Below are 25602 nucleotides of genomic sequence, written 5' to 3'. Positions count from 1 at the left end.
ACAAACAACTGTGTCTCAACTGACTGGGGTGATTCACGTCACACCCCCGACAGACTTCTTTCAGAGCTCGGTCGATGAGAGCACTCAGAATATACACCAGGGTGCTTTTAACCACTCTGCTTACTTGGTCACATACCCCGGGCATAAATCCTGCGTCTTCATCACGCCCCCGGGACAGTCCGATGCTCATTGGGTTGCCTGGTGGTTTGTGGGGTGTTTCTACATCCATTGGACTGACCCCCTCCTGAGACGCACAGACGGTAGACAGTTCGGCAAAAATCGAGGCCCCCCATGAGCTCCAGAGGCTGGGGATCACCGAGACTCATTTGGACATCCATCGCACGCATGTTGTTTCGTCCTGAGGGACCGGGGTCTGAGGTCTTGGAGGGTAACCGCAGTCAGAGGGTTCCGGAGTGTATACAAAATCTGGGGAATAGAACCAGGGGAGATCCCGGGTTTGAAGAGGCATGTAGAGCCTGTCGACGTCCGCAGCTTTCGGGTAAGACATTCTCTTTAATTTTAAACCATGAATGAATTGTTGCGCCTTTTATCCTATCTCTTCACTACGTCACGACACACCGTCCTCTTAGAAAAGAGTAGCCCCTGAGCCGTCAGACCCCCCTCCAAAACCCCACACGTCGTCTGTTTTATCATCGTCCTCGTCCTTCAAGGGGGATATATAATCCATAATCCATCATATTCTCCTTCTAACCGAATCCAGTTGCGAACATTTGGTCAAGATGTCAAAACCGTCATTTATACAGGTTATGACCTCTTTCAAGAATGGCCAGTCCACGGCGTCAAACATAATTTCAGTAACCTGTTTTTCTGGATCCTCCACACCCCCTTCAATAGGGTTTGTAATCAGGGTACTGCTAAACAAAACCTTACGATCTGTAGTTAGAGATAGACTCTTCACCACTCTACCATAGTTCGGCAAGCTTTCCCATTCACACCTTTCAAAACCCTGAGTCGGAGACTCCGTTTCGCATTCTCTTGGACCCTTTTGCAAGCCTTCTAGAGTCTTATCCACAAGCCCCAGATCTCTCCAGGCCATCACCTTCAACCAGTCCTCATAAGAGTATTCAATTACCATCTCAAAAGGTTCCAACGTACCCTCCTTCTCTCCCAAAGCAAAAAGCTCCACTCCAACATAGCTGGGGTCCCTTTTAAAGCGGTAACCCCGTCGACCCCCCCAGAACAACACCCAGGAGCATTCAATCTTCAAATTGGTGAGTACAGGAACCCTTGCCCGGGATTGTTTCTTGCGGGGTTTCATGTTGATGTCGCTGGACATGTTGAATAAGCGGGATGTATCAGATGCTGAGAATTAAAGAGGTATTGCCTAAAAGCAGCGCGGGTTCTTAAATAAAGAGGAGAGTTTCGGGGCGTTGCCTTCAGAGGGGTGGGGGTATTTATGGGTGGCCTTGTTGTTCAGGGTTTTATGGGTGTACACTTTCTGACGGATATGACATAGGAATAATTAAGGAAATAACTCTACCTAAAATCACGCCCCCCAATTATGACGTAGGAATACTAATAAGCTTAGGGCATACGTCATAACAAAATAGGCCGCGCCCAAAAAACCCTACTATCTACTCAGGTGCATCGACTGAGTGGAAGTTCTTGGACAAAGCCGAACCGGACTGCCTTTGTTCCAACCACACGGACCTCATGCCGTGTGCTGTTATCTGAGCCCGAAGCCAGAGAGGCCTCTCTGCGACAAAGTTCAGATAAGAAGACAATGATTACATCGTCCCATCCGGACGTTACTGTAACCCGTGACTTAGTAATCCCGAGATCTAAGTCTCATCGGTACTTATTCCTCTTTCATCCACTTGAAACCCTTGTCACCTGAGCATTTGTGCTACAGTGGTAGAGATCTCACCATCCACTCGGGAGGTTGTTGCTTGATTCGCGGCCAATGGTTTTCCCCATTCTATGTAGAAGGGGATGGCTTTTATTGTAACAACCAGACATTTGTGTCTGTCTCACTCACTCACTCATCTATCCAATTATCTTTAATGATTGGAACTTCTTTCCCATTCAACCACTTAAGATTTTCATAACCTGAGCATTGATGGTTCAGTGGTAGAATTCTCGCCTGCCACGCGGGAGGCCCGTGTTCGATTCCCGGCCAATGCATTTTCCTCGTTCTGCAAAGAAGACAATGATTACATCGTCCCATCCGGACGTTACTGTAACCCGTGACTTAGTAATCCCGAGATCTAAGTCTCATCGGTACTTATTCCTCTTTCATCCACTTGAAACCCTTGTCACCTGAGCATTTGTGCTACAGTGGTAGAGATCTCACCATCCACTCGGGAGGTTGTTGCTTGATTCGCGGCCAATGGTTTTCCCCATTCTATGTAGAAGAGGATGGCTTTTATTGTAACAACCAGACATTTGTGTCTGTCTCACTCACTCACTCATCTATCCAATTATCTTTAATGATTGGAACTTCTTTCCCATTCAACCACTTAAGATTTTCATAACCTGAGCATTGATGGTTCAGTGGTAGAATTCTCGCCTGCCACGCGGGAGGCCCGTGTTCGATTCCCGGCCAATGCATTTTCCTCGTTCTGCAAAGAAGACAATGATTACATCGTCCCATCCGGACGTTACTGTAACCCGTGACTTAGTAATCCCGAGATCTAAGTCTCATCGGTACTTATTCCTCGTTCATCCACTTGAAACCCTTGTCACCTGAGCATTTGTGCTACAGTGGTAGAGATCTCACCTGCCACTCGGGAGGTGTCTGCTTGATTCCCGGCCAATTATTTTCTCCATTCTATATAGAAGAGGTTGGCTATTATTGTAACAACCAGACATTTGTCTCTCTCTCTCTGTCACTCACTCACTCATCTATCTATAATGATTGTTACTTATTCCTTGTTCAACCACTCGAAACCCTTGTCACCTGAGCATTGGTCCTACAGACGTAGAGACCTCACCTGCCACTCGGGAGGCCTTTGCTTGATTCGCGGCCAATGGTTTTCCCCGTTCTATATAGTAGAGGATGGCAAATAATTGCAACAACCAGACATTTGTGTCTGTCTCACTCACTCACTCATCTATCCAATTATCTTTAATGATTGGTACTTCTTTCCCATTCAACCACTTAAGATTTTCATAACCTGAGCATTGGTTGTTCAGTGGTCGAATTCTCGCCTGCCACGCGGGAGGCCCGGGTTCGGTTCCCGGCCAATGCATTTTCCTCGTTCTGCAAAGAAGACAATGATTACATCGTCCCATCCGGACGTTACTGTAACCCGTGACTTAGTAATCCCGAGATCTAAGTCTCATCGGTACTTATTCCTCGTTCATCCACTTGAAACCCTTGTCACCTGAGCATTTGTGCTACAGTGGTAGAGATCTCACCTGCCACTCGGGAGGTGTCTGCTTGATTTGCGGCCAATTATTTTCTCCATTCTATATAGAAGAGGTTGGCTATTATTGTAACAACCAGACATTTGTCTCTCTCTCTCTGTCACTCACTCACTCATCTATCTATAATGATTGTTACTTATTCCTCGTTCATCCACTTGAAACCCTTGTCACCTGAGCATTTGTGCTACAGTGGTAGAGATCTCACCATCCACTCGGGAGGTTGTTGCTTGACTCGCAGCCAATGGTTATCCTCGATCTATATAGAAGAGGATGGCTATAATTGTAACAACCAGACATTTGTGTCTGTCTCTCTCTCTCTTTCACTCACTCACTCATCTATCTATAATGATTGGTACTTCTTTCTACATCATCCCATCCGGACGTTCCTGTTTCCCGCGCCTTAGTAATCCCGAGGTCTTGGTCTGATTGGTACTTTTTCCTCCTTCTGCATAGACGACGATGACTGCATCGTGCCATCCAGAGGTTCGTCTGTGCCTCATTGGCTCGTGTTGGCTGCATCATTCATGTTTTATGGGTTAAAGTTCTGATTGGTACTTATTCCTCCTTCAGCCAGTTCAAATACTTATCACCTGAGAATTGGTCCTACAGTGGTAGAGATCTCACCTACCACTCGGGAGGTGTCTGCTTGATTCGCGGCCAATTTTTTTCTCCGTTCTATATAGAAGAGGTTAGCTATTATTGTAACAACCAGACATTTGTCTCTCTCTCTCTGTCACTCACTCACTCATCTATCTATAATGATTGTTACTTATTCCTTGTTCAACTACTCGAAACCCTTGTCACCTGAGCATTGGTCCTACAGATGTAGAGACCTCACCTGCCACTCGGGAGGCCTTTGCTTGATTCGCGGCCAATGGTTTTCCCCGTTCTATATAGTAGAGGATGGCAAATAATTGCAACAACCGGACATTTGTGTCTGTCTCACTCACTCACTCATCTATCCAATTATCTTTAATGATTGGTACTTCTTTTCCATTCAACCACTTAAGATTTTCATAACCTGAGCATTGGTTGTTCAGTGGTAGAATTCTCGCCTGCCACGCGGGAGGCCCGGGTTCGATTCCCGGCCAATGCATTTTCCTCGTTCTGCAAAGAAGACAATGATTACATCGTCCCATCCGGACGTTACTGTAACCCGTGATTTAGTAATCCCAAGATCTAAGTCTCATCGGTACTTATTCCTCTTTCATCCACTTGAAACCCTTGTCACCTGACCATTGGTCCGACAGTGGTAGAGATCTCACCTGCCACTCGGGAGGTTGTTGCTTGATTCGCGGCCAATGGTTTTCCCCATTCTATGTAGAAGAGGATGGCTATTATTGTAACAACCAGACATTTGTGTCTGTCTCTCTCTCTCTTTCACTCACTCACTCATCTATCTATAATGATTGGTACTTCTTTCTACATCATCCCATCCGAACGTTCCTGTTTCCCGCGCCTTAGTAATCCCGAGGTCTTGGTCTGATTGGTACTTTTTCCTCCTTCTGCATAGACGACGATGACTGCATCGTGCCATCCAGAGGTTCGTCTGTGCCTCATTGGCTCGTGTTGGCTGCATCATTCATGTTTTATGGGTTAAAGTTCTGATTGGTACTTATTCCTCCTTCAGCCGGTTCAAACACTTATCACCTGAGAATTGGTCCTACAGTGGTTGAGATCTCACCTGCCACTCGGGAGGTGTCTGCTTGATTCGCGGCCAATTTTTTTCTCCGTTCTATATAGAAGAGGTTAGCTATTATTGTAACAACCAGACATTTGTCTCTCTCTCTCTGTCACTCAATCACTCATCTATCTATAATGATTGGTACTTCTTTCTACATCATCCCATCCGGACGTTCCTGTTTCCCGCGCCTTAGTAATCCCGAGGTCTTGGTCTGATTGGTACTTATTCATCGTTCAACCATTTCAAACCCTTGTCACCTGACCATTGGTCCGACAGTATTAGAAATCTCACCTGCCACTCGGGAGGTTGTTGCTTGATTCGCGGCCAATGGTTATCCTCGATCTATATAGAAGAGGATGGCTATTATTGTAATAACCAGACATTTGTGTATGTCTCTCTCTCTCACTCACTCATCTATCTACAGAGATTGGTACCTCTTTCTACATCGTCCCATCCAGACGTTCCTGTTTCCCGTGCCTTAGTTATCCCGAGGTCTGGGTATGATTGGAACTTATTCCTCTTTCAACCATTTGAAACCCATGTCACCTGAGCATTGGTCCTACATTGGTAGAGATCTCAGCTGCCACGCGGGAATTCATTGCTTGATTCGCGGCCAATGGTTTTCCCCGTTCTATATAGAACAGGATGGCAAATAATTGCAACAACCAGACATTTGTGTCTGTCTCTCTCTCTCACTCACTCATCTATCTATAAAGATTGGTACCTCTTTCTACATCGTCCCATCCGGACGTTCCTGTTTCCCGTGCCTTAGTTATCCCGAGGTCTGGGTCTGATTGGTACTTTTTCCTCCTTCTGCATAGACGACGATGACTGCATCGTGCCATCCAGAGGTTCGTCTGTGCCTCATTGGCTCGTGTTGGCTGCATCATTCATGTTTTATGGGTTAAAGTTCTCATTGGTACTTATTCCTCGTTCATCCACTTGAAACCCTTGTCACCTGAGCATTTGTTCTACAGTGGTAGAGATCTCACCTTCCACTCGGGAGGTTGTTGCTTGATTCGCGGCCAATGGTTATCCTCGATCTATATAGAAGAGGATGGCTATTATTGTAACAACCAGACATTTGTGTCTGTCTCTCTCTCTCATTCACTCACTCACTCATCTATCTATAATGATTGGTACTTCTTTCTACATCATCCCATCCGGACGTTCCTGTTTCCCGCGCCTTAGTAATCCCGAGGTCTTGGTCTGATTGGTACTTATTCATCGTTCAACCATTTCAAACCCTTGTCACCTGACCATTGGTCCGACAGTGGTAGAGATCTCACCTGCCACTCGGGAGGTTGTTGCTTGATTCGCGGCCAATGGTTATCCTCGATCCTTATAGAAGAGGATGGCTATTATTGTAACAACCAGACATTTGTGTCTGTCTTTCTCTCTCTTTCACTCACTCACTCATCTATCTATAATGATTGGTACTTCTTTCTACATCATCCCATCCGGACGTTCCTATTTCCCGCGCCTTAGTAATCCCGAGGTCTTGGTCTGATTGGTACTTATTCATCGTTCAACCATTTCAAACCCTTGTCACCTGACCATTGGTACAACAGTGGTAGAGATCTCACCTGCCAATCGGGAGGTGTTTGCTTGATTCGCGGCCAATTTTTTTCTCCGTTCTATATAGTAGAGGATGGCAAATAATTGCAACAACCAGACATTTGTGTCTGTCTCACTCACTCACTCATCTATCCAATTTTCTTTAATGATTGGTACTTCTTTTCCATTCAACCACTTAAGATTTTCATAACCTGAGCATTGGTTGTTCAGTGGTAGAATTCTCGCCTGCCACGCGGGAGGCCCGGGTTCGATTCCCGGCCAATGCATTTTCCTCGTTCTGCAAAGAAGACAATGATTACATCGTCCCATCCGGACGTTACTGTAACCCGTGACTTAGTAATCCCGAGATCTAAGTCTCATCTGGTACTTATTCCTCTTTCATCCACTTGAAACCCTTGTCACCTGAGCATTTGTGCTACAGTGGTAGAGATCTCACCATCCACTCGGGAGGTTGTTGCTTGATTCGCGGCCAATGGTTTTCCCCATTCTATGTAGAAGAGGATGGCTATTATTGTAACAACCAGACATTTGTGTCTGTCTCTCTCTCTCTTTCACTCACTCACTCATCTATCTATAATGATTGGTACTTCTTTCTACATCATCCCATCCGAACGTTCCTGTTTCCCGCGCCTTAGTAATCCCGAGGTCTTGGTCTGATTGGTACTTATTCATCGTTCAACCATTTCAAACCCTTGTCACCTGACCATTGGTCCGACAGTGGTAGAGATCTCACCTGCCACTCGGGAGGTTGTTGCTTGATTCGCGGCCAATGGTTATCCTCGATCCTTATAGAAGAGGATGGCTATTATTGTAACAACCAGACATTTGTGTCTGTCTTTCACTCACTCACTCATCTATCTATAATGATTGGTACTTCTTTCTACATCATCCCATCCGGACGTTCCTATTTCCCGCGCCTTAGTAATCCCGAGGTCTTGGTCTGATTGGTACTTTTTCCTCCTTCTGCCTAGACGACGATGACTGCATCGTGCCATCCAGAGGTTCGTCTGTGCCTCATTGGCTCGTGTTGGCTGCATCATTCATGTGTTATGGGTTAAAGTTCTGATTGGTACTTATTCCTCCTTCAGCCGGTTCAAACACTTATCACCTGAGAATTGGTCTTACAGTGGTAGAGATCTCACCTGCCACTCGGGAGGTGTCTGCTTGATTCGCAGCCAATTTTTTTCTCCGTTCTATATAGAAGAGGTTGGCTATTATTGTAACAACCAGACACTTGTCTCTCTCTCTCTGTCACTCACTCACTCATCTATCTATAATGATTGTTACTTATTCCTTGTTCAACTACTCGAAACCCTTGTCACCTGAGCATTGGTCCTACAGACGTAGAGACCTCACCTGCCACGCGGGAGGCCCGGGTTCGATTCCCGGCCAATGCATTTTCCTCGTTCTGCAAAGAAGACAATGATTACATCGTCCCATCCGGACGTTACTGTAACCCGTGATTTAGTAATCCCGAGATCTAAGTCTCATCGGTACTTATTCCTCGTTCATCCACTTGAAACCCTTGTCACCTGAGCATTGGTCCGACATTGGTAGAGATCTCACCTTCCACTCGGGAGGTTGTTGCTTGATTCGCGGCCAATGGTTTTCCCCATTCTATGTAGAAGAGGATGGCTATTATTGTAACAACCAGACATTTGTGTCTGTCTCTCTCTCTCTTTCACTCACTCACTCATCTATCTATAATGATTGGTACTTCTTTCTACATCATCCCATCCGAACGTTCCTGTTTCCCGCGCCTTAGTAATCCCGAGGTCTTGGTCTGATTGGTACTTTTTCCTCCTTCTGCATAGACGACGATGACTGCATCGTGCCATCCAGAGGTTCGTCTGTGCCTCATTGGCTCGTGTTGGCTGCATCATTCATGTTTTATGGGTTAAAGTTCTGATTGGTACTTATTCCTCCTTCAGCCGGTTCAAACACTTATCACCTGAGAATTGGTCCTACAGTGGTTGAGATCTCACCTGCCACTCGGGAGGTGTCTGCTTGATTCGCGGCCAATTTTTTTCTCCGTTCCATATAGAAGAGGTTAGCTATTATTGTAACAACCAGACATTTGTCTCTCTCTCTCTGTCACTCAATCACTCATCTATCTATAATGATTGGTACTTCTTTCTACATCATCCCATCCGGACGTTCCTGTTTCCCGCGCCTTAGTAATCCCGAGGTCTTGGTCTGATTGGTACTTATTCATCGTTCAACCATTTCAAACCCTTGTCACCTGACCATTGGTCCGACAGTATTAGAAATCTCACCTGCCACTCGGGAGGTTGTTGTTTGATTCGCGGCCAATGGTTATCCTCGATCTATATAGAAGAGGATGGCTATTATTGTAATAACCAGACATTTGTGTATGTCTCTCTCTCTCACTCACTCATCTATCTACAGAGATTGGTACCTCTTTCTACATCGTCCCATCCAGACGTTCCTGTTTCCCGTGCCTTAGTTATCCCGAGGTCTGGGTATGATTGGAACTTATTCCTCTTTCAACCATTTGAAACCCATGTCACCTGAGCATTGGTCCTACATTGGTAGAGATCTCAGCTGCCACGCGGGAATTCATTGCTTGATTCGCGGCCAATGGTTTTCCCCGTTCTATATAGAACAGGATGGCAAATAATTGCAACAACCAGACATTTGTGTCTGTCTCTCTCTCTCACTCACTCATCTATCTATAAAGATTGGTACCTCTTTCTACATCGTCCCATCCGGACGTTCCTGTTTCCCGTGCCTTAGTTATCCCGAGGTCTGGGTCTGATTGGTACTTTTTCCTCCTTCTGCATAGACGACGATGACTGCATCGTGCCATCCAGAGGTTCGTCTGTGCCTCATTGGCTCGTGTTGGCTGCATCATTCATGTTTTATGGGTTAAAGTTCTCATTGGTACTTATTCCTCGTTCATCAACTTGAAACCCTTGTCACCTGAGCATTTGTTCTACAGTGGTAGAGATCTCACCTTCCACTCGGGAGGTTGTTGCTTGATTCGCGGCCAATGGTTATCCTCGATCTATATAGAAGAGGATGGCTATTATTGTAACAACCAGACATTTGTGTCTGTCTCTCTCTCTCATTCACTCACTCACTCATCTATCTATAATGATTGGTACTTCTTTCTACATCATCCCATCCGGACGTTCCTGTTTCCCGCGCCTTAGTAATCCCGAGGTCTTGGTCTGATTGGTACTTATTCATCGTTCAACCATTTCAAACCCTTGTCACCTGACCATTGGTCCGACAGTGGTAGAGATCTCACCTGCCACTCGGGAGGTTGTTGCTTGATTCGCGGCCAATGGTTATCCTCGATCCTTATAGAAGAGGATGGCTATTATTGTAACAACCAGACATTTGTGTCTGTCTTTCTCTCTCTTTCACTCACTCACTCATCTATCTATAATGATTGGTACTTCTTTCTACATCATCCCATCCGGACGTTCCTATTTCCCGCGCCTTAGTAATCCCGAGGTCTTGGTCTGATTGGTACTTATTCATCGTTCAACCATTTCAAACCCTTGTCACCTGACCATTGGTACAACAGTGGTAGAGATCTCACCTGCCAATCGGGAGGTGTTTGCTTGATTCGCGGCCAATTTTTTTCTCCGTTCTATATAGTAGAGGATGGCAAATAATTGCAACAACCAGACATTTGTGTCTGTCTCACTCACTCACTCATCTATCCAATTTTCTTTAATGATTGGTACTTCTTTTCCATTCAACCACTTAAGATTTTCATAACCTGAGCATTGGTTGTTCAGTGGTAGAATTCTCGCCTGCCACGCGGGAGGCCCGGGTTCGATTCCCGGCCAATGCATTTTCCTCGTTCTGCAAAGAAGACAATGATTACATCGTCCCATCCGGACGTTACTGTAACCCGTGACTTAGTAATCCCGAGATCTAAGTCTCATCTGGTACTTATTCCTCTTTCATCCACTTGAAACCCTTGTCACCTGAGCATTTGTGCTACAGTGGTAGAGATCTCACCATCCACTCGGGAGGTTGTTGCTTGATTCGCGGCCAATGGTTTTCCCCATTCTATGTAGAAGAGGATGGCTATTATTGTAACAACCAGACATTTGTGTCTGTCTCTCTCTCTCTTTCACTCACTCACTCATCTATCTATAATGATTGGTACTTCTTTCTACATCATCCCATCCGAACGTTCCTGTTTCCCGTGCCTTAGTAATCCCGAGGTCTTGGTCTGATTGGTACTTATTCATCGTTCAACCATTTCAAACCCTTGTCACCTGACCATTGGTCCGACAGTGGTAGAGATCTCACCTGCCACTCGGGAGGTTGTTGCTTGATTCGCGGCCAATGGTTATCCTCGATCCTTATAGAAGAGGATGGCTATTATTGTAACAACCAGACATTTGTGTCTGTCTTTCACTCACTCACTCATCTATCTATAATGATTGGTACTTCTTTCTACATCAACCCATCCGGACGTTCCTATTTCCCGCGCCTTAGTAATCCCGAGGTCTTGGTCTGATTGGTACTTTTTCCTCCTTCTGCCTAGACGACGATGACTGCATCGTGCCATCCAGAGGTTCGTCTGTGCCTCATTGGCTCGTGTTGGCTGCATCATTCATGTGTTATGGGTTAAAGTTCTGATTGGTACTTATTCCTCCTTCAGCCGGTTCAAACACTTATCACCTGAGAATTGGTCTTACAGTGGTAGAGATCTCACCTGCCACTCGGGAGGTGTCTGCTTGATTCGCAGCCAATTTTTTTCTCCGTTCTATATAGAAGAGGTTGGCTATTATTGTAACAACCAGACACTTGTCTCTCTCTCTCTCTGTCACTCAATCACTCATCTATCTATAATGATTGGTACTTCTTTCTAAATCATCCCATCCGGACGTTCCAGTTTCCCGCGCCTTAGTAATCCCGAGGTCTTGGTCTGATTGGTACTTATTCATCGTTCAACCATTTCAAACCCTTGTCACCTGACCATTGGTCCGACAGTATTAGAAATCTCACCTGCCACTCGGGAGGTTGTTGCTTGATTCGCGGCCAATGGTTATCCTCGATCTATATAGAAGAGGATGGCTATTATTGTAATAACCAGACATTTGTGTATGTCTCTCTCTCTCACTCACTCATCTATCTACAGAGATTGGTACCTCTTTCTACATCGTCCCATCCAGACGTTCCTGTTTCCCGTGCCTTAGTTATCCCGAGGTCTGGGTATGATTGGAACTTATTCCTCTTTCAACCATTTGAAACCCATGTCACCTGAGCATTGGTCCTACATTGGTAGAGATCTCAGCTGCCACGCGGGAATTCATTGCTTGATTCGCGGCCAATGGTTTTCCCCGTTCTATATAGAACAGGATGGCAAATAATTGCAACAACCAGACATTTGTGTCTGTCTCTCTCTCTCACTCACTCATCTATCTATAAAGATTGGTACCTCTTTCTACATCGTCCCATCCGGACGTTCCTGTTTCCCGTGCCTTAGTTATCCCGAGGTCTGGGTCTGATTGGTACTTTTTCCTCCTTCTGCATAGACGACGATGACTGCATCGTGCCATCCAGAGGTTCGTCTGTGCCTCATTGGCTCGTGTTGGCTGCATCATTCATGTTTTATGGGTTAAAGTTCTCATTGGTACTTATTCCTCGTTCATCCACTTGAAACCCTTGTCACCTGAGCATTTGTTCTACAGTGGTAGAGATCTCACCTTCCACTCGGGAGGTTGTTGCTTGATTCGCGGCCAATGGTTATCCTCGATCTATATAGAAGAGGATGGCTATTATTGTAACAACCAGACATTTGTGTCTGTCTCTCTCTCTCATTCACTCACTCACTCATCTATCTATAATGATTGGTACTTCTTTCTACATCATCCCATCCGGACGTTCCTGTTTCCCGCGCCTTAGTAATCCCGAGGTCTTGGTCTGATTGGTACTTATTCATCGTTCAACCATTTCAAACCCTTGTCACCTGACCATTGGTCCGACAGTGGTAGAGATCTCACCTGCCACTCGGGAGGTTGTTGCTTGATTCGCGGCCAATGGTTATCCTCGATCCTTATAGAAGAGGATGGCTATTATTGTAACAACCAGACATTTGTGTCTGTCTTTCTCTCTCTTTCACTCACTCACTCATCTATCTATAATGATTGGTACTTCTTTCTACATCATCCCATCCGGACGTTCCTATTTCCCGCGCCTTAGTAATCCCGAGGTCTTGGTCTGATTGGTACTTATTCATCGTTCAACCATTTCAAACCCTTGTCACCTGACCATTGGTACAACAGTGGTAGAGATCTCACCTGCCAATCGGGAGGTGTTTGCTTGATTCGCGGCCAATTTTTTTCTCCGTTCTATATAGTAGAGGATGGCAAATAATTGCAACAACCAGACATTTGTGTCTGTCTCACTCACTCACTCATCTATCCAATTTTCTTTAATGATTGGTACTTCTTTTCCATTCAACCACTTAAGATTTTCATAACCTGAGCATTGGTTGTTCAGTGGTAGAATTCTCGCCTGCCACGCGGGAGGCCCGGGTTCGATTCCCGGCCAATGCATTTTCCTCGTTCTGCAAAGAAGACAATGATTACATCGTCCCATCCGGACGTTACTGTAACCCGTGACTTAGTAATCCCGAGATCTAAGTCTCATCTGGTACTTATTCCTCTTTCATCCACTTGAAACCCTTGTCACCTGAGCATTTGTGCTACAGTGGTAGAGATCTCACCATCCACTCGGGAGGTTGTTGCTTGATTCGCGGCCAATGGTTTTCCCCATTCTATGTAGAAGAGGATGGCTATTATTGTAACAACCAGACATTTGTGTCTGTCTCTCTCTCTCTTTCACTCACTCACTCATCTATCTATAATGATTGGTACTTCTTTCTACATCATCCCATCCGAACGTTCCTGTTTCCCGCGCCTTAGTAATCCCGAGGTCTTGGTCTGATTGGTACTTATTCATCGTTCAACCATTTCAAACCCTTGTCACCTGACCATTGGTCCGACAGTGGTAGAGATCTCACCTGCCACTCGGGAGGTTGTTGCTTGATTCGCGGCCAATGGTTATCCTCGATCTATATAGAAGATGATGGCTATTATTGTAACAACCAGACATTTGTGTCTTTCTGTCTCTCTCTCTCACTAACTCAGTCATCTATTTATAATGATTGGTACTTCTTTCTACTTCGTCCCATCTGGACGTTCCTGATACCCGCGCCTTAGTAATCCTGAGGTCTGGGTCTGATTGGTACTTTTTCCTCCTTCTGCATAGACGACGATGACTGCATCGTGCCATCCAGAGGTTCGTCTGTGCCTCATTGGCTCGTGTTGGCTGCATCATTCATGTTTTATGGGTTAAAGTTCTGATTGGTACTTATTCCTCCTTCAGCCGGTTCAAACACTTATCACCTGAGAATTGGTCTTACAGTGGTAGAGACCTCACCTGCCACTCGGGAGGCCTTTGCTTGATTCGCGGCCAATGGTTTTCCCCGTTCTTTATAGTAGAGGATGGCAAATAATTGCAACAACCGGACATTTGTGTCTGTCTCACTCACTCACTCATCTATCCAATTATCTTTAATGATTGGTACTTCTTTTCCATTCAACCACTTAAGATTTTCATAACCTGAGCATTGGTTGTTCAGTGGTAGAATTCTCGCCTGCCACGCGGGAGGCCCGGGTTCGATTCCCGGCCAATGCATTTTCCTCGTTCTGCAAAGAAGACAATGATTACATCGTCCCATCCGGACGTTCCTGTTTCCCGCGCCTTAGTAATCCCGAGGTCTTGGTTTGATTGGTACTTATTCATCGTTCAACCATTTCAAACCCTTGTCACCTGACCATTGGTCCGACAGTGGTAGAGATCTCACCTGCCACTTGGGAGGTTGTTGCTTGATTCGCGGCCAATGGTTATCCTCGATCCTTATAGAAGAGGATGGCTATTATTGTAACAACCAGACATTTGTGTCTGTCTTTCTCTCTCTTTCACTCACTCACTCATCTATCTATAATGATTGGTACTTCTTTCTACATCATCCCATCCGGACGTTCCTATTTCCCGCGCCTTAGTAATCCCGAGGTCGTGGTCTGATTGGTACTTTTTCCTCCTTCTGCATAGACGACGATGACTGCATCGTGCCATCCAGAGGTTCGTCTGTGCCTCATTGGCTCGTGTTGGCTGCATCATTCATGTTTTATGGGTTAAAGTTCTGATTGGTACTTATTCCTCCTTCAGCCAGTTCAAACACTTATCACCTGAGAATTGGTCCTACAGTGGTTGAGATCTCACCTGCCACTCGGGAGGTGTCTGCTTGATTCGCGGCCAATTTTTTTCTCCGTTCTATATAGAAGAGGTTAGCTATTATTGTAACAACCAGACATTTGTCTCTCTCTCTCTGTCACTCACTCACTCATCTATCTATAATGATTGGTACTTCTTTCTACATCATCCCATCCGGACGTTCCTGTTTCCCGCGCCTTAGTAATCCCGAGGTCTTGGTCTGATTGGTACTTATTCATCGTTCAACCATTTCAAACCCTTGTCACCTGACCATTGGTCCGACAGTATTAGAAATCTCACCTGCCACTCGGGAGGTTGTTGCTTGATTCGCGTCCAATGGTTATCCTCGATCTATATAGAAGAGGATGGCTATTATTGTAATAACCAGACATTTGTGTATGTCTCTCTCTGTCACTCACTCACTCATCTATCTATCATGATTGTTACTTATTCCTTGTTCATCCACTTGAAACCCTTGTCACCTGAGCATTTGTGCTACAGTGGTAGAGATCTCACCTGCCACTCGGGAGGTGTCTGCTTGATTCGCGGCCAATTTTTTTCTCCGTTCTATATAGAAGAGGTTAGCTATTATTGTAACAACCAGACATTTCTCTCTCTCTCTCTGTCACTCACTCACTCATCTATCTATAATGATTGGTACTTCTTTCTACATCATCCCATCCGGACGTTCCTGTTTCCCGCGCCTTAGTAATCCCGAGGTCTTGGTCTGATTGGTACTTATTCATCGTTCAACCATTTCAAACCCTTGTCACCTGACCATTGGTCCTACAGATGTAGAGACCTCACCTGCCACTCGGGAGGCCTTTGCTTGATTCGCGGCCAATGGATTTCCTCGTTCTATATAGTAGAGGATGGCAAATCATTGCAACAACCAGACATTTGTGTCTGTCTCTCTCTCTCTCTCACTTACTCTGTCATCTATTTATAATGATTGGTACTTCTTTCTACTTCGTCCCATCTGGACGTTCCTGATACCCGCGCCTTTGTAATCCTGAGGTCTGGGTCTGATTGGTACTTTTTCCTCCTTCTGCATAGACGATGATGACTGCATCGTGCCATCCAGAGGTTCGTCTGTGCCTCATTGGCTCGTGTTGGCTGCATCATTCATGTTTTATGGGTTAAAGTTCTGATTGGTACTTATTCCTCCTTCAGCCGGTTCAAACACCTATCACCTGAGAATTGGTCCTACAGTGGTAGAGATCTCACCTGCCACTCGGAGGAGTCTGCTTGATTCGTGGCCAATTTTTTTCTCCGTTCTATATAGAAGAGGATGGGAATTATTGTAACAACCAGACATTTGTGTCTGTCTCTCTCTCTCTCTTTCACTCACTCACTCATCTATCTATAATGATTGGTACTTCTTTCTACATCATCCCATCCGGACGTTACTGTAACCTGTGACTTAGTAATCCCGAGATCTAAGTCTCATCGTTACTTATTCCTCATTCATCCACTTGAAACCCTTGTCACCTGAGCATTGGTACGACAGTGGTAGCGATCTCACCTGCCACTCGGGAGGTTGTTGCTTGATTCGCGGCCAATGGTTTTCCCCATTCTATGTAGAAGAGGATGGCTATTATTGTAACAACCAGACATTTGTGTCTGTCTCTCTCTCTCACTAACTCACTCATCTATCTATAATGATTGGTACTTCTTTCTACATCATCCCATCCGGACGTTCCTGTTTCCCGCGCCTTAGTAATCCCGAGGTCTTGGTCTGATTGGTACTTATTCCTCGTTCATCCATTTGATACCCTTGTCACCTGAGCATTGGTCCTACAGTGGTAGAGATCTCAGCTGCCACGCAGGAATTCATTGCTCGATTCGCGGCCAATGGTTTTCCCCGTTCTATATAGAACAGGATGGCAAATAATTGCAACAACCAGACATTTGTGTCTGTCTCTCTCTCTCACTCACTCATCTATCTATAAAGATTGGTACCTCTTTCTACATCGTCCCATCCGGACGTTCCTGTTTCCCGTGCCTTAGTTATCCCGAGGTCTGGGTCTGATTGGTACTTTTTCCTCCTTCTGCATAGACGACGATGACTGCATCGTGCCATCCAGAGGTTCGTCTGTGCCTCATTGGCTCGTGTTGGCTGCATCATTCATGTTTTATGGGTTAAAGTTCTCATTGGTACTTATTCCTCGTTCATCCACTTGAAACCCTTGTCACCTGAGCATTTGTTCTACAGTGGTAGAGATCTCACCTTCCACTCGGGAGGTTGTTGCTTGATTCGCGGCCAATGGTTATCCTCGATCTATATAGAAGAGGATGGCTATTATTGTAACAACCAGACATTTGTGTCTGTCTCTCTCTCTCTTTCACTCACTCACTCATCTATCTATAATGATTGGTACTTCTTTCTACATCATCCCATCCAGACGTTCCTGTTTCCCGCGCCTTAGTAATCCCGAGGTCTTGGTCTGATTGGTACTTATTCCTCGTTCATCCACTTGATACCCTTGTCACCTGAGCATTGGTCCTACAGTGGTAGAGATCTCAGCTGCCACGCAGGAATTCATTGCTCGATTCGCGGCCAATGGTTTTCCCCGTTCTATATAGAACAGGATGGCAAATAATTGCAACAACCAGACATTTGTGTCTGTCTCTCTCTCTCACTCACTCATCTATCTATAAAGATTGGTACCTCTTTCTACATCGTCCCATCCGGACATTCCTGTTTCCCGTGCCTTAGTTATCCCGAGGTCTGGGTCTGATTGGTACTTATTCCTCTTTCAACCATTTGAAACCCTTGTCACCTGAGCATTGGTCCTACAGTGGTAGAGATCTCACCTGCCACTCGGAGGTGTCTGCTTGATTCGTGGCCAATTTTTTTCTCCGTTCTACACTCACCTAAAGGATTATTAGGAACACCTGTTCAATTTCTCATTAATGCAATTATCTAACCAACCAATCACATGGCAGTTGCTTCAATGCATTTAGGGGTGTGGTCCTGGTCAAGACAATCTCCTGAACTCCAAACTGAATGTCTGAATGGGAAAGAAAGGTGATTTAAGCAATTTTGAGCGTGGCATGGTTGTTGGTGCCAGACGGGCCGTTCTGAGTATTTCACAATCTGCTCAGTTACTGGGATTTTCACGCACAACCATTTCTAGGGTTTACAAAGAATGGTGTGAAAAGGGAAAAACATCCAGTATGCGGCAGTCCTGTGGGCGAAAATGCCTTGTTGATGCTAGAGGTCAGAGGAGAATGGGCCGACTGATTCAAGCTGATAGAAGAGCAACTTTGACTGAAATAACCACTCGTTACAACCGAGATATGCAGCAAAGCATTTGTGAAGCCACAACACGTACAACCTTGAGGCGGATGGGCTACAACAGCAGAAGACCCCACCAGGTACCACTCATCTCCACTACAAATAGGAAAAAGAGGCTACAATTTGCACAAGCTCACCAAAATTGGACAGTTGAAGACTGGAAAAATGTTGCCTGGTCTGATGAGTCTCGATTTCTGTTGAGACATTCAGATGGTAGAGTCAGAATTTGGCGTAAACAGATTGAGAACATGGATCCATCATGCCTTGTTACCACTGTGCAGGCTGGTGGTGGTGGTGTAATGGTGTGGGGGATGTTTTCTTGGCACACTTTATGCCCCTTAGTGCCAATTGGGCATCGTTTAAATGCCACGGCCTACCTGAGCATTGTTTCTGACCATGTCCATCCCTTTATGACCACCATGTACCCATCCTCTGATGGCTACTTCCAGCAGGATAATGCACCATGTCACAAAGGTCGAATCATTTCAAATTGGTTTCTTGAACATGACAATGAGTTCACTGTACTAAACTGGCCCCCACAGTCACCAGATCTCAACCCAATAGAGCATCTTTGGGATGTGGTGGAATGGGAATTTGGTGCCCTGGATGTGCATCCCACAAATCTCCATGAACTGCAAGATGCTCTCCTATCAATATGGGCCAACATTTCTAAAGAATGCTTTCAGCACCTTGTTGAATCAATGCCACATAGAATTAAGGCAGTTCTGAAGGCGAAAGGGGGTCAAACACAGTATTAGTATGGTGTTCCTAATAATCCTTTAGGTGAGTGTATATAGAAGAGGATGGGAATTATTGTAACAACCAGACATTTGTGTCTGTCTCTCTCTCTCTTTCACTCACTCACTCATCTATATATAATGATTGGTACTTCTTTCTACATCATCCCATCCGGACGTTCCTGTTTCCCGCGCCTTAGTAATCCCGAGGTCTTGGTCTGATTGGTACTTATTCATCGTTCAACCATTTCAAACCCTTGTCACCTGACCATTGGTCCGACAGTGGTAGAGATCTCACCTGCCACTCGGGAGGTTGTTGCTTGATTCGCGGCCAATGGTTATCCTCGATCTGTATAGAAGAGGGTGACTATTATTGTAACAACCAGACATTTGTGTCTGTCTCTCTCTCTCACTAACTCAGTCATCTTTTAATAATGATTGGTACTTCTTTCTACTTCGTCCCATCTGGACGTTCCTGAAACCCGCGCCTTAGTAATCCTGAGGTCTGGGTCTGATTGGTACTTATTCATCGTTCAACCATTTGAAACCCTTGTCACCTGACCATTTGTCCAACAGTGGTAGAGATCTCACCTTCCACTCGGGAGGTTGTTGCTTGATTCGCAGCCAATGGTTTTCCCCATTCTATGTAGAAGAGGATGGCTATTATTGTAACAACCAGACATTTGTGTCTTTCTGTCTCTCTCTCTCACTAACTCAGTCATCTATTTATAATGATTGGTACTTCTTTCTACTTCGTCCCATCTGGACGTTCCTGATACCCGCGCCTTAGTAATCCTGAGGTCTGGGTCTGATTGGTACTTTTTCCTCCTTCTGCATAGACGACGATGACTGCATCGTGCCATCCAGAGGTTCGTCTGTGCCTCATTGGCTCGTGTTGGCTGCATCATTCATGTTTTATGGGTTAAAGTTCTGATTGGTACTTATTCCTCCTTCAGCCGGTTCAAACACTTATCACCTGAGAATTGGTCCTACAGTGGTAGAGATCTCACCTGCCACTCGGGAGGTGTCTGCTTGATTCGCGGCCAATTTTTTTCTCCGTTCTATATAGAAGAGGTTAGCTATTATTGTAACAACCAGACATTTGTCTCTCTCTCTCTGTCACTCACTCACTCATCTATCTATAATGATTGTTACTTATTCCTTGTTCAACTACTCGAAACCCTTGTCACCTGAGCATTGGTCCTACAGACGTAGAGACCTCACCTGCCACTCGGGAGGCCTTTGCTTGATTCGCGGCCAATGGTTATCCTCGATCTATATAGAAGAGGATGGCTATTATTGTAATAACCAGACATTTGTGTATGTCTCTCTCTCTCACTCACTCATCTATCTACAAAGATTGGTACCTCTTTCTACATCGTCCCATCCAGACGTTCCTGTTTCCCGTGCCTTAGTAATCCCGAGATCTAAGTCTCATCGGTACTTATTCCTCGTTCATCCACTTGAAACCCTTGTCATCTGAGCATTGGTCTGACAGTGGTAGAGATCTCAGCTGCCACGCGGGAATTCATTGCTTGATTCGCGGCCAATGGTTTTCCCCGTTCTATATAGAACAGGATGGCAAATAATTGCAACAACCAGACATTTGTGTCTGTCTCTCTCTCTCACTCACTCATCTATCTATAAAGATTGGTACCTCTTTCTACATCGTCCCATCCGGACGTTCCTGTTTCCCGTGCCTTAGTTATCCCGAGGTCTGGGTCTGATTGGTACTTTTTCCTCCTTCTGCATAGACGATGATGACTGCATCGTGCCATCCAGAGGTTCGTCTGTGCCTCATTGGCTCGTGTTGGCTGCATCATTCATGTTTTATGGGTTCAAGTTCTGATTGGTACTTATTCCTCCTTCAGCCGGTTCAAATACTTATCACCTGAGAATTGGTCCTACAGTGGTAGAGATCTCACCTACCACTCGGGAGGTGTCTGCTTGATTCGCGGCCAATTTTTTTCTCCGTTCTATATAGAAGAGGTTAGCTATTATTGTAACAACCAGACATTTGTCTCTCTCTCTCTGTCACTCACTCACTCATCTATCTATAATGATTGTTACTTATTCCTTGTTCAACTACTCGAAACCCTTGTCACCTGAGCATTGGTCCTACAGACGTAGAGACCTCACCTGCCACTCGGGAGGCCTTTGCTTGATTCGCGGCCAATGGTTTTCCCCGTTCTATATAGTAGAGGATGGCAAATAATTGCAACAACCGGACATTTGTGTCTGTCTCACTCACTCACTCATCTATCCAATTATCTTTAATGATTGGTACTTCTTTTCCATTCAACCACTTAAGATTTTCATAACCTGAGCATTGGTTGTTCAGTGGTAGAATTCTCGCCGGCCACGCAGGAGGCCCGGGTTCGATTCCCGGCCAATGCATTTTCCTCGTTCCGCAAAGAAGACAATGATTACATCGTCCCATCCGGACGTTACTGTAACCCGTGACATAGTAATCCCGAGATCTAAGTCTCATCGGTACTTATTCCTCGTTCATCCACTTGAAACCCTTGTCACCTGAGCATTTGTGCTACAGTGGTAGAGATCTCACCTTCCACTCGGGAGGCCTTTGCTTGATTCGCGGCCAATGGTTTTCCCGGTTCTATATAGTAGAGGATGGCAAATAATTGCAACAACCGGACATTTGTGTCTGTCTCACTCACTCACTCATCTTTCCTATTATCTTTAATGATTAGTACTTCTCTCCCATTCAACCACTTAAGATTTTCATAACCTGAGCATTGGTTGTTCAGTGGTAGAATTCTCGCCTGCCACGCGGGAGGCCCGGGTTCGATTCCCGGCCGATGCATTTTCCTCGTTCTGCAAAGAAGACAATGATTACATCGTCCCATCCGGACGTTACTGTAACCCGTGATTTAGTAATCCCGAGATCTAAGTCTCATCGGTACTTATTCCTCGTTCATCCACTTGAAACCCTTGTCATCTGAGCATTGGTCTGACAGTGGTAGAGATCTCACCTGCCACTCGGGAGGTTGTTGCTTGATTCGCGGCCAATGGTTATCCTCGATCTATATAGAAGAGGATGGCTATTATTGTAATAACCAGACATTTGTGTATGTCTCTCTCTCTCACTCACTCATCTATCTACAAAGATTGGTATCTCTTTCTACATCGTCCCATCCAGACGTTCCTGTTTCCCGTGCCTTAGTAATCCCGAGATCTAAGTCTCATCGGTACTTATTCCTCGTTCATCCACTTGAAACCCTTGTCATCTGAGCATTGGTCTGACAGTGGTAGAGATCTCAGCTGCCACGCGGGAATTCATTGCTTGATTCGCGGCCAATGGTTTTCCCCGTTCTATATAGAACAGGATGGCAAATAATTGCAACAACCAGACATTTGTGTCTGTCTCTCTCTCTCACTCACTCATCTATCTATAAAGATTGGTACCTCTTTCTACATCGTCCCATCCGGACGTTCCTGTTTCCCGTGCCTTAGTTATCCCGAGGTCTGGGTCTGATTGGTACTTTTTCCTCCTTCTGCATAGACGACGATGACTGCATCGTGCCATCCAGAGGTTCGTCTGTGCCTCATTGGCTCGTGTTGGCTGCATCATTCATGTTTTATGGGTTAAAGTTCTGATTGGTACTTATTCCTCCTTCAGCCGGTTCAAATACTTATCACCTGAGAATTGGTCCTACAGTGGTAGAGATCTCACCTACCACTCGGGAGGTGTCTGCTTGATTCGCGGCCAATTTTATTCTCCGTTCTATATAGAAGAGGTTAGCTATTATTGTAACAACCAGACATTTGTCTCTCTCTCTCTGTCACTCACTCACTCATCTATCTATAATGATTGTTACTTATTCCTTGTTCAACTACTCGAAACCCTTGTCACCTGAGCATTGGTCCTACAGACGTAGAGACCTCACCTGCCACTCGGGAGGCCTTTGCTTGATTCGCGGCCAATGGTTTTCCCCGTTCTATATAGTAGAGGATGGCAAATAATTGCAACAACCGGACATTTGTGTCTGTCTCACTCACTCACTCATCTATCCAATTATCTTTAATGATTGGTACTTCTTTTCCATTCAACCACTTAAGATTTTCATAACCTGAGCATTGGTTGTTCAGTGGTAGAATTCTCGCCTGCCACGCGGGAGGCCCGGGTTCGATTCCCGGCCAATGCATTTTCCTCGTTCCGCAAAGAAGACAATGATTACATCGTCCCATCCGGACGTTACTGTAACCCGTGATTTAGTAATCCCGAGATCTAAGTCTCATCGGTACTTATTCCTCGTTCATCCACTTGAAACCCTTGTCATCTGAGCATTGGTCTGACAGTGGTAGAGATCTCACCTGCCACTCGGGAGGTTGTTGCTTGATTCGCGGCCAATGGTTATCCTCGATCTATATAGAAGAGGATGGCTATTATTGTAATAACCAGACATTTGTGTATGTCTCTCTCTCTCACTCACTCATCTATCTACAAAGATTGGTACCTCTTTCTACATCGTCCCATCCAGACGTTCCTGTTTCCCGTGCCTTAGTAATCCCGAGATCTAAGTCTCATCGGTACTTATTCCTCGTTCATCCACTTGAAACCCTTGTCATCTGAGCATTGGTCTGACAGTGGTAGAGATCTCAGCTGCCACGCGGGAATTCATTGCTTGATTCGCGGCCAATGGTTTTCCCCGTTCTATATAGAACAGGATGGCAAATAATTGCAACAACCAGACATTTGTGTCTGTCTCTCTCTCTCACTCACTCATCTATCTATAAAGATTGGTACCTCTTTCTACATCGTCCCATCTGGACGTTCCTGTTTCCCGTGCCTTAGTTATCCCGAGGTCTGGGTCTGATTGGTACTTTTTCCTCCTTCTGCATAGACGACGATGACTGCATCGTGCCATCCAGAGGTTCGTCTGTGCCTCATTGGCTCGTGTTGGCTGCATCATTCATGTTTTATGGGTTAAAGTTCTGATTGGTACTTATTCCTCCTTCAGCCGGTTCAAATACTTATCACCTGAGAATTGGTCCTACAGTGGTAGAGATCTCACCTACCACTCGGGAGGTGTCTGCTTGATTCGCGGCCAATTTTTTTCTCCGTTCTATATAGAAGAGGTTAGCTATTATTGTAACAACCAGACATTTGTCTCTCTCTCTCTGTCACTCACTCACTCATCTATCTATAATGATTGTTACTTATTCCTTGTTCAACTACTCGAAACCCTTGTCACCTGAGCATTGGTCCTACAGACGTAGAGACCTCACCTGCCACTCGGGAGGCCTTTGCTTGATTCGCGGCCAATGGTTTTCCCCGTTCTATATAGTAGAGGATGGCAAATAATTGCAACAACCGGACATTTGTGTCTGTCTCACTCACTCACTCATCTATCCAATTATCTTTAATGATTGGTACTTCTTTTCCATTCAACCACTTAAGATTTTCATAACCTGAGCATTGGTTGTTCAGTGGTAGAATTCTCGCCTGCCACGCGGGAGGCCCGGGTTCGATTCCCGGCCAATGCATTTTCCTCGTTCCGCAAAGAAGACAATGATTACATCGTCCCATCCGGACGTTACTGTAACCCGTGATTTAGTAATCCCGAGATCTAAGTCTCATCGGTACTTATTCCTCGTTCATCCACTTGAAACCCTTGTCATCTGAGCATTGGTCTGACAGTGGTAGAGATCTCACCTGCCACTCGGGAGGTTGTTGCTTGATTCGCGGCCAATGGTTATCCTCGATCTATATAGAAGAGGATGGCTATTATTGTAATAACCAGACATTTGTGTATGTCTCTCTCTCTCACTCACTCATCTATCTACAAAGATTGGTACCTCTTTCTACATCGTCCCATCCAGACGTTCCTGTTTCCCGTGCCTTAGTAATCCCGAGATCTAAGTCTCATCGGTACTTATTCCTCGTTCATCCACTTGAAACCCTTGTCATCTGAGCATTGGTCTGACAGTGGTAGAGATCTCAGCTGCCACGCGGGAATTCATTGCTTGATTCGCGGCCAATGGTTTTCCCCGTTCTATATAGAACAGGATGGCAAATAATTGCAACAACCAGACATTTGTGTCTGTCTCTCTCTCTCACTCACTCATCTATCTATAAAGATTGGTACCTCTTTCTACATCGTCCCATCTGGACGTTCCTGTTTCCCGTGCCTTAGTTATCCCGAGGTCTGGGTCTGATTGGTACTTTTTCCTCCTTCTGCATAGACGACGATGACTGCATCGTGCCATCCAGAGGTTCGTCTGTGCCTCATTGGCTCGTGTTGGCTGCATCATTCATGTTTTATGGGTTAAAGTTCTGATTGGTACTTATTCCTCCTTCAGCCGGTTCAAATACTTATCACCTGAGAATTGGTCCTACAGTGGTAGAGATCTCACCTACCACTCGGGAGGTGTCTGCTTGATTCGCGGCCAATTTTTTTCTCCGTTCTATATAGAAGAGGTTAGCTATTATTGTAACAACCAGACATTTGTCTCTCTCTCTCTGTCACTCACTCACTCATCTATCTATAATGATTGTTACTTATTCCTTGTTCAACTACTCGAAACCCTTGTCACCTGAGCATTGGTCCTACAGACGTAGAGACCTCACCTGCCACTCGGGAGGCCTTTGCTTGATTCGCGGCCAATGGTTTTCC

At 45.4% G+C, this 25602-nt stretch overlaps 12 non-coding genes across 12 annotated transcripts; all 12 read left to right on the top strand.

The window, feature by feature from the left end:
• The first annotated feature begins 2074 nt into the window (after positions 1-2074).
• trnag-gcc (transfer RNA glycine (anticodon GCC)) lies at positions 2075-2145 on the top strand. Its single transcript has one exon. It is a non-coding gene; the product is annotated as a tRNA-Gly (tRNA).
• Positions 2146-2500: 355 nt separating this feature from the next.
• Positions 2501-2571, top strand: trnag-gcc (transfer RNA glycine (anticodon GCC)). The gene has a single exon. It is a non-coding gene; the product is annotated as a tRNA-Gly (tRNA).
• Positions 2572-3141: 570 nt separating this feature from the next.
• trnag-gcc (transfer RNA glycine (anticodon GCC)) lies at positions 3142-3212 on the top strand. Its single transcript has one exon. It is a non-coding gene; the product is annotated as a tRNA-Gly (tRNA).
• Positions 3213-4415: 1203 nt separating this feature from the next.
• On the top strand, positions 4416-4486 carry trnag-gcc (transfer RNA glycine (anticodon GCC)). The gene has a single exon. It is a non-coding gene; the product is annotated as a tRNA-Gly (tRNA).
• Positions 4487-6847: 2361 nt separating this feature from the next.
• Positions 6848-6918, top strand: trnag-gcc (transfer RNA glycine (anticodon GCC)). Its single transcript has one exon. It is a non-coding gene; the product is annotated as a tRNA-Gly (tRNA).
• A 3492-nt stretch (positions 6919-10410) lies between these two features.
• Positions 10411-10481, top strand: trnag-gcc (transfer RNA glycine (anticodon GCC)). The gene has a single exon. It is a non-coding gene; the product is annotated as a tRNA-Gly (tRNA).
• Positions 10482-13132: 2651 nt separating this feature from the next.
• trnag-gcc (transfer RNA glycine (anticodon GCC)) lies at positions 13133-13203 on the top strand. Its single transcript has one exon. It is a non-coding gene; the product is annotated as a tRNA-Gly (tRNA).
• Positions 13204-14276: 1073 nt separating this feature from the next.
• trnag-gcc (transfer RNA glycine (anticodon GCC)) lies at positions 14277-14347 on the top strand. The gene has a single exon. It is a non-coding gene; the product is annotated as a tRNA-Gly (tRNA).
• A 6943-nt stretch (positions 14348-21290) lies between these two features.
• trnag-gcc (transfer RNA glycine (anticodon GCC)) lies at positions 21291-21361 on the top strand. Its single transcript has one exon. It is a non-coding gene; the product is annotated as a tRNA-Gly (tRNA).
• A 356-nt stretch (positions 21362-21717) lies between these two features.
• On the top strand, positions 21718-21788 carry trnag-gcc (transfer RNA glycine (anticodon GCC)). Its single transcript has one exon. It is a non-coding gene; the product is annotated as a tRNA-Gly (tRNA).
• Positions 21789-23059: 1271 nt separating this feature from the next.
• trnag-gcc (transfer RNA glycine (anticodon GCC)) lies at positions 23060-23130 on the top strand. The gene has a single exon. It is a non-coding gene; the product is annotated as a tRNA-Gly (tRNA).
• A 1271-nt stretch (positions 23131-24401) lies between these two features.
• trnag-gcc (transfer RNA glycine (anticodon GCC)) lies at positions 24402-24472 on the top strand. The gene has a single exon. It is a non-coding gene; the product is annotated as a tRNA-Gly (tRNA).
• Positions 24473-25602: the final 1130 nt, after the last annotated feature.

Source organism: Amia ocellicauda, chromosome 8 (genome assembly GCF_036373705.1).
Source record: "Amia ocellicauda isolate fAmiCal2 chromosome 8, fAmiCal2.hap1, whole genome shotgun sequence".
Classification (NCBI taxonomy): domain Eukaryota; kingdom Metazoa; phylum Chordata; class Actinopteri; order Amiiformes; family Amiidae; genus Amia; species Amia ocellicauda.
This window is presented reverse-complemented; position numbering and strand designations above follow the sequence as displayed.